At 41.6% G+C, this 8,629-nt stretch overlaps 1 non-coding gene across 1 annotated transcript; it reads left to right on the top strand.

Annotated features, from left to right (window-relative positions):
• Positions 1–7,570: 7,570 nt before the first annotated feature.
• On the top strand, positions 7,571–7,677 carry LOC114006994 (U6 spliceosomal RNA). Its single transcript, XR_003548658.1, has one exon. It is a non-coding gene; the product is annotated as a U6 spliceosomal RNA (small nuclear RNA).
• Positions 7,678–8,629: the final 952 nt, after the last annotated feature.

Below are 8,629 nucleotides of genomic sequence, written 5' to 3'. Positions count from 1 at the left end.
TCATCGACCTGTTCTCTGCCTATGATGTGCCAGGCACTGTTCTGTATTTATCAGTAGTTCCTAAAGGTGCCAGGAAGAATAACTATACCAGAATAGAGCAATAAGCAGGGAAGACAGAATTCCTGCTTTCTTGGAGCATACATCCTAGTGTAAAAAACAAACCCAAGAGGAAAAATAAACACTCAAGAAAGTATGAAGTATTTCAGTATGAGGAGTGCTATGGGACCAGCTGTTGAGCATCATTAAAGAAAACTGGATCCCGGGAACCAGCAGTTAGCATAGTGGCTATGTCACTGGACTCCCACATAGTCAACTGTGGTTCGCATCCCGGACCCGGTGGCTTAAAACTCACGCCGGGCACGTGTGCGTGCGTGCCCAAGATCCCGAGAGAAGAATGGAGGAGAAGGGATTGTGACGTGACCATCCACCCTGGGGGGTGATTTCTTGCTTTCTGTCTCTATGTCTCTCTTTGTCTGTCTGGCGAGCACACGCGCCTTATAGTGAAAATCTCTACAAAAAAGAAAAAAGAAAACTGGATCCCACTATATTCCATGTGGCCAACCAGGATTTGAATCCCAGCCCCAGGGGCTTGAAAAACATGTAGCACACACATCAGTGCTCAGGATCCTGATGGAATGAAGAATTTGCTTTCTGTCTCTATGTCTCTCTTTGTCTGTCTGGCGAGCACACGCGCCTTATAGTGAAAATCTCTACAAAAAAGAAAAAAGAAAACTGGATCCCACTATATTCCATGTGGCCAACCAGGATTTGAATCCCAGCCCCAGGGGCTTGAAAAACATGTAGCACACACATCAGTGCTCAGGATCCTGATGGAATGAAGAATTAGAGGAAAAACCCTCTCCCTCTCTCTCTCACACATAGAAAAATAAAAAGAAGTGATATAATAAAAAATAAAGTAGAAAATGGGGTTAGGCACTGTAGTGGCAGAAGGAGAAATGATGAGGGACAGGATTTTACAGAGAACCTTATAGGTTCAAAAGGTACAATATTAGAGGAGAATATTCTGGAGCCTGTGGATGTGGGTTCTTATTCAATCGCTCTCATTTAGGCAAACCATTTAGCCTTCCAATGCCTTTATTTCCTGATTTGTGAATTAGGAAGAATGTCTGAACCCACTCCATAATGCTATTGTAAGGATTAAGTGAGTTTAATGATGTATTTAGTTTAGTATGTGTGAACTATTAAGTGAGTTTCAAACATGAGCTTTTATTAAGTTCACAGTAAGAGCTCAATAAAGGTTAGCTATGACACTATACAAGCCTGCATTTGACTCAAGAACTATTGATTAACTGTGTGACCCTGAACAGATGGTTTCACCTCTCAGTTTTAGTTTTCACATAGGCAAGATGAGGACAATTAACTTTAGTTTATAAATTCTGTGCAATGGTAAAATAAGGTGTTGTATATAAAGCAATGTGAAAAATCACTCGGCCCATAACAAGCACCCAATAAAATGGTAATATTAACAGAAAACAAGACAAAGTAGCATTTCTTCCTCAATTCTGTCCATTTGTCTGCAACTTGGTGAGTATTTTACATGTAGCCTCCAGGTCACCTTAGCCTCATGAGACAACACCCAGCATGTGTTAACGTACAGAGTGAAAAATGGGGCCTTTGCCTGCCGACGTCCCTAAGAATGCATTCCTACTCAAACCAATCATTTAGAGAATTTCTCATTTGCTTGTAATCTCTACAGGGCCAAATGACTACATGCTGAAAATATAGATATGGGATGTTTTTTCTTTTTTTTTAACTTTTAAAAAAATTGCTAGAGAGCACATGTGCTTGCCAGAGAGAGGCAGACAGACAGAGAAAACACTCCCCACTAGGATGTGGTCATACCACAAAACCTGCTCCTCCATTTTTCTAACCTATCAGGATTTGGGGAACCCATGCACATGTTTTTCAAGTCACTGAGGCTGGGATTTAAGCCACAGTTGGCCATATAGGATCCAGCTCTCTTAGCCATGAGGCTACCGGGCAGTCCCTCTTTCTCTTTTCCTTCTTCTCTTGAGATCTGTACTCAAGCCATGCTTACCAAGGACTTCTAAGCAATACAGATGAATAGTGCTTTATTCAAAATACGAGTTTATATCAAAGTTTAGTGTAAATTGTTTTTTTTTAGATCAACTCAAAGGTACAAAGGAAGCTTTTAATACAAGGAATCTCAGGAATGAATTCTTTTAAAAAAGCAATTGATTGTTGCTAGATTGACCCAGTTTATCTATTTCATCCACTTTTAATGTGTAGATTTTCAAATATCCAGCTGAGCTAAAGCGGTATACCTGGCTCGGGTGAAAGACAGATTTCTTTCTTCAAAAGAGAGTAACGTGAGAGACTGGTGAGGGTGCTGGCATCTATGAGAGTGGGAAAATGTGTTTGCTTTCATCAGCAGATTCAAGGCTTGGGAAACTCAATTTCCACAATCTCGGAAAAGGTCATATTTTTGAAATTGGTAGACTGCTTGAATGGTACCTTTGCCTGATGCAGACAGGCAGAGCCTTAACTGTACACAGCTGTGTGCCAGTGTGGATGACTTTTTTGACTGAGATAGGTTCTGAGACATATATGTCTGCTCTGAGATTATAAACCATGACTGAGATGTTGCAAAGTTCTCAGACTTCAGCATCCTGGAAATAACCTACATCAGTAACTTCCTCCTGAATTCCCTGAGTGTCTCAGCTTGCAATTGAAAAAGACAGCATGATGAGTAATATTTCAAATTGTATCAATTGACCCATGATTTTTGTACATCAGAGAATGCTTCATGAAAGACAGTAGTGCACTAGGTCGGAACCACCAGCAGCATGTGCAGAAATCCAACTGAAAGGCACAATGGAAGACGAGGCCTGATACGTACCAAGTTCCAGCAAGACAGCAGGTGGTGGTGTGGAAATGGATTAAAGGAGCACACAGGCGATGCGTATCCAAAGTATATTCTCCTCCAAGTGGGTTTTATGGTTCAGTTAAACACAGTTGTGGCAACTGCCATAAATATAATGTTGTTGTTTTACTGTTGCAATGTTTACAACCTGCTACATTAGGTGCTCTGTTTCAAGGCTTCTAAAAGCAGGTCTGAATTCCTTAAAGGAGAGTGGGACATGTTGGATGGCTAGGTGAGCAATAAAGGAAAGAAGACAATCTCTCTCTGAAATGACAAAAAACACCTACATTGCACTTCTTGTCACATGTGGTTCTGGGCTAAGTTCTTAAACTTAGAGAACCAAGGTGGCTCCTGATGTTGAAATAATGAGGCCCTTTCTGCCAGTGTCCTGCTGCAAGTGGCCAGCCACTCTGATCACTAACTGTGCTAGCTAATGGCCCCAACTATGTCCATGGGTATTAGAGTCAGGTAGTCCTACATTTGAACCCTGGTTTCTCTACTGACTAGCTATGTGGTTTCAGGCAAGTTGATTAACATTTCCAATCTTTGTGCCTTTATCTGTAACCCTGGATCATGCTACTACATGCAGGACTTTATAACTCTATGCACAGTCCACGGCACAGGGCTGCACAGAACTAGGGCCCTGCACATCAGCAACAGGAAAATACACCATCCCAGCAGCATTGGGAACCACTGAAGGATTTTTCTTACAAAGATCTTCTTGGCATAATAAGGAGGTAACATTTGCTATGTACTAAGCAGGTTGCATTCTTACTGAATTCCATTAATTAGCCAATTTAATCCTCACAACACCCCTAACAAGGCGGGCTTAATTATTTATTTATGATGGTTTTATAGAGGAAGACTCAAAGAAGAAGTAGTTATATTACTATATGCCAGGTTACTCTACAAGCAAGGGGTGGAGTCAGAGTTTGTGCCCAGGCTTTCTGGCTCCAGAATTCATGCACATAACCTCCGCATGTACTTCTGTATTAGCATGTCATTTAAAAAATAAGGAAAAGTAGGAACCAGCAAGTGGCATAGGGGTTAAGGCACTGGACTCCCACATGGTCAATAAAGGTTTGAGATCCAGACATGATAGTTTAAAACTCATGCCAGGTACATGTGCATGCCCAAAATCCCAAGAGAAGAATGGAGAAGGGATCCCTGGGGGAGGGGGACAGGAGGGTGGTGATTTCTCACTTTTCCTCTCTCTGTCTCTCTCACTTAGCCAACTGGGGATCAGTATAGATGTCAAATACACATCTATATATATATGAGGGGGTCTTCAAAAGTTCATGGAAAAGGCATTATTCTTTAAACACTATGCATGGATTTCAAATGATTTTGCACCAGGTGAACAAAAATGCCCTTCCCTCTGTGCCCCAACACTGAAATGGTAACTTTCCCTAGCACTAGTGTATAATCTCTTGCCAGCAAGTAAATTCATACTTTGCATTTTTCCACAAATTCTTAAAATCCCCTTATGTATATTTGTGCATATACACACACACCTACACACAAACACACACCCGTGTGTATGTATATGCCAAAATTGTGTTCCTAGCCTAAAGGGACTGAAACAAGTAAACTAGCTGTTGACACTGGCAGTGCCATCTTCACATGGCAACCTGAAATTTAGCAAAGGAACATCCAGGGTAGTTTCCTATGATCCCTCTGGCATCACCATGCATCAACCAGTAAGACCAGAAACCAGAAGTCACTCTGAATTCTCCTAATTCTGCTTGTCCGAAGCTCCATTCACATTCTCTAGACCCACAGATTTTACTTGCTAGATTTTTCTTGAAATCATATGTTCTTGTTCTTGGCACCACTATTTTCAGCGTAAGCATTTATCTAAAACAAGCTAAAATTCCTTTTAGATTGCTGGTGAAGACTGACCTTTCTCCCTGACAATGGTATTGCCCACCTCCACCTTCAAGAAATTCATTTTTCTCATTGTCATTGAAAAATTATTCTTAAACACAAATCTTACGATGTTGAACTTCTGCATAAAGTCCTCATGTCTACAGCATGAAGTACAAACTCCTTATTAAGGCACAGAAATCCCTTTATAATCTGATCATTTCCTCTCTTCCCACTCCCCAGGTGTCACCACGCACGCATTGACAGATGCTGTTTCTTCTGATTGAAAAGCCTTTTCTCTGCTCCAAACCCTCCCCCAGAGCTTCCACCCTCTGTAGTCTTCATTTGGAAAAGCCCTGCTCAATTATAAAGGCTTAACTTAAACATCACCTCCTCTGGCAAGTCTTCAGTGATTCTCCCAGGTGAACAAAGATGCCCTTCCCTCTGTGCCCCAACACTGAAATGGTAACTTTCCCTAGCACTAGTGTATAATCTCTTGCCAGCAAGTACTGTGCATACACAATTATAACCTCTTCCCTAGAACACTCTTGGCACGTAGTAGGAGCTCAAAAAGTATTTACTGTATTATTATAGCTCCATCGTTCTGCAACAATTAGTTGTTAATGTGTTTGCCTTCTCCACAGGCATGTGTACCTGAGAGTTCAAGGTAACCTCTATTGCTTCTCTGTATCCCAATACCTGTCCCAGTGCCTGGAATAAAGGTAGTGCTTGATGTTTGTTGAATGAACAGAATGTACAGACAAATAAATCAATAAAGCACAAGGTCTCTGGGATTTCTTTTTCTGTCATCACAGTCTAAACCTACAGTTTCAATCGTGTTTAGGAAGTACCCTCGCCAGAATGCAGACCAGCTAGAGGTGCCATAAGAAAACAAACTGGATTCCAAGAGACCGCAAGGTGCATTATTTGCATGTGTCATGAACGTAAATAAAAATACTTCTGTGTGAAACCCCTGTTTTAATTTGGGAAAACAAGAGCTTTTACAGGCTAGCCATTTAGTCATGTTTCTTCAGCAAAGGGAACTTGGAAATGCTATGATTTAATGTGTGGTCTAAAAAAGGTAGAAATTCCACTCCGTGGAGGGTTTATGGAAAACTCATTTTCACAACTGCTCCCGGTAACTTTCACATTTATTCCATCTCCCCACGAGCTGGGTCTTACGATCACCACTGTTGCTGAGGAAATGAAGACAGTTTCCAGTTTTAGAGCCTTCCATGATGTGGCAGACTCTGTGGGCCTATGTTAGGTCAGGGTACGAGTGGACCAAATATGTCTGGTTATGTCATTCAAGCTTGACGGTGACAGACTATCTCATGGAAAAGGTGCCCCGAAAGGGGCCCTCAGCTCCTGAAAGAGCCTTTGGTACATCTACCAAACATACTCCTGCTCCCCTCAATACCTGAGCTGGCTGTGGAGGCAGCTGAGTCATTCAGTCTCTTTTACTTTGTTGAACCTACTGTGTGCATTTACTCTGCCAAGCACATGATTTCTGTGGTAGCGAAAGGCATGACTGGCCCCAAAGGACAGATGATGCACCAAGCCCATGAGTTACTCCTGGCAGCAGACTGCTCAACTAGATCACAATGATGTTCTGGAGGAGACATTTAAGGATAAGGAAAATTTGTTTGTTTGTTGTTGTTGTTGTTTGCCATAGAGTGCATGCACTTACCGGAGAGACACAGAAAGAGGGAAAGTGAGAGATAACCGCCAGATTGAGAGGGAGGGCCACGTGCAATCTTCTTTCTTCCATCCTCCTCTTTGGATTTTGGGCACTTGCACTCCTCCATCCTCCTCTTTGGATTTTGGGCACATGCACCGGACACGATTTTCAAGCTGTCAGGTCCGGGACTTGACCTGCCCAGTCAGCCATGTGGGATCCAGCCACCTTAATCTCTACGTCACCTGATGGACCAGGATAAGGGAATTTTAAATATTAGAAAATTACGAGACCAGCAGATGGCATAATGGATATGTCTCTGGACCCCCATGTAGTCGACTGCTGTTCGAGTTCTGGACCCGGTGGCTTAAACTCATACCAGGCGCATGTACATGCGTGCCCAAGATCCTGAGAGGAGGATGGAGGAGAAGGGATTGCAGCATGGCCATCCCCACAGGGGGGTGATTTCTCACTTTCAGTCTCTCTGTCGCTCTCTTTCTGGTGAGCGCATGCACCCTATAGCAAAAACCTCTCCAAAAAAAAAAAAAGAATTAGAAAATGGAATGTTTATGGAATGTTTAACTTTCAAATTAAAATGTTGAGTTACAAATGTGTGAATATATTATTGTTATATACACACATATATACAAACAGATATGCACATAGGCATAGTAAAAAGATGGCAGGGCCAGCCAGTTAGCCTTGTGATTAAGGGAGCCAGATTCCATATGGCCGATCGTGGTTTTAATCCAGACTTCAGCAGCTTGTAAAACAGACCAGACACGCCTGCATGTGTGCCCCAAATTGCAGCAGGATGGAGAAATGGAGAAGGGATTGCAGTGCGACTGGGAGATGCTTTTCCCTTTCTCTCTCTTTTCCGGCACGCACACACGCTCTCTGGCAATTAAACTCAAACCAATCAAAAAACAGGATTGCAAATGTGCCTAACAAAATGTATCAGTGATTTTTTTCTATCAGAATGAAAATACGGTTGATTTTTCAAGTCTTCCACAGACTGTTAATATTTTAAATATTTGCTACATGCACATACATGCTTTTACTATCATACTAAAAATATTTTTTTAAATAAAAATGTTTTGTAAAAAAAAATAAAAAGAGCTGTTCTTGCTTCGGCAGCGCACATGCTAAAAATTGGAATGATACAGGGAAGATTAGGATGGCCCTGTGCAAGGATGACGTGTAAATTTGTGAAGCGTTCCATATTTTTGATTAATTAGGTGAGTCTGAACTAGTGAAATAGAAGTTTTTTACTTTAGACTAAAACATTACTGATTTTCTTCGATGCTTTGATTTCCACATTTAAGGATTTTTGTCTTCTCTTGAACTGTTGTTAGGTTCATCTACCTACTAATTGAACTGTATCCTAACCTTTTCCCTGGCTTTAAGTTTTAAGCAAATTTCTCTTAACATTTTTATCTATTAAAACTGAAACTTTTTTTAAATTAAAAAATGCATTGAAAAAATGTTTTTAAATAAAAAGAGCTATGAAGTGTAAAAATAGTCCTGAGCAGGGGGAGAAGAGAGAGATCAAACACATGCCTCCCATGTTGGTGACATGATGTTCTCCTTCTCTTTCCTGTTAGGGCCAGGATCACTGAGACTTATTCATCCCCAACATGTGGGATATGAGCTTCCAGGAGAAATCAGCCAAGTTGCTTGGTTGATTTGGAAAGCCTTATTTCCTGAATTCTCAGACCTTCCCAGTTTGACAGATCAGAGCATAGTCATTGCCAATAGCTAGATCCTCGAGCTCTGGAGTCACAACTCCCACCCCAGCCTGGGCACATAGAGAGATTTTGGTTCCCGTGAGATTTGGTATCTCTGCAGTGTAGCGTTGGCTCCCAATCAGGAGGTGGAGGTAGGGCTGTCAGTGGTCAGAAATTAGAAATTCACCCCGATGGACCCTAGGGCAAAGGGCTTTACACTTCATGGCCTCTTAATAGTGAGCAAAAGACACCAGGTCTAGACTTAATTCCCTTTGACATCATGAAAAAGAAAACATATCTTTCCAGCAAAAGAGCTGAGTGGTAGAAGGAACAGGGCCAAGGATGTGACAACGCCAAGATCTGTTTCATCCTTCCAGAGGACCATAGATCTGCTCTTAGCAAAAAGTCATGAGTCTATTCATTCAGTAAAATTTGCTTAGTCTCTGCAACAAC

This window comes from Tupaia chinensis, unplaced genomic scaffold (assembly GCF_000334495.1).
Source record: "Tupaia chinensis unplaced genomic scaffold, TupChi_1.0 Scaffold000017_1, whole genome shotgun sequence".
Taxonomy (NCBI): Eukaryota; Metazoa; Chordata; class Mammalia; order Scandentia; family Tupaiidae; genus Tupaia; species Tupaia belangeri.
This window is presented reverse-complemented; position numbering and strand designations above follow the sequence as displayed.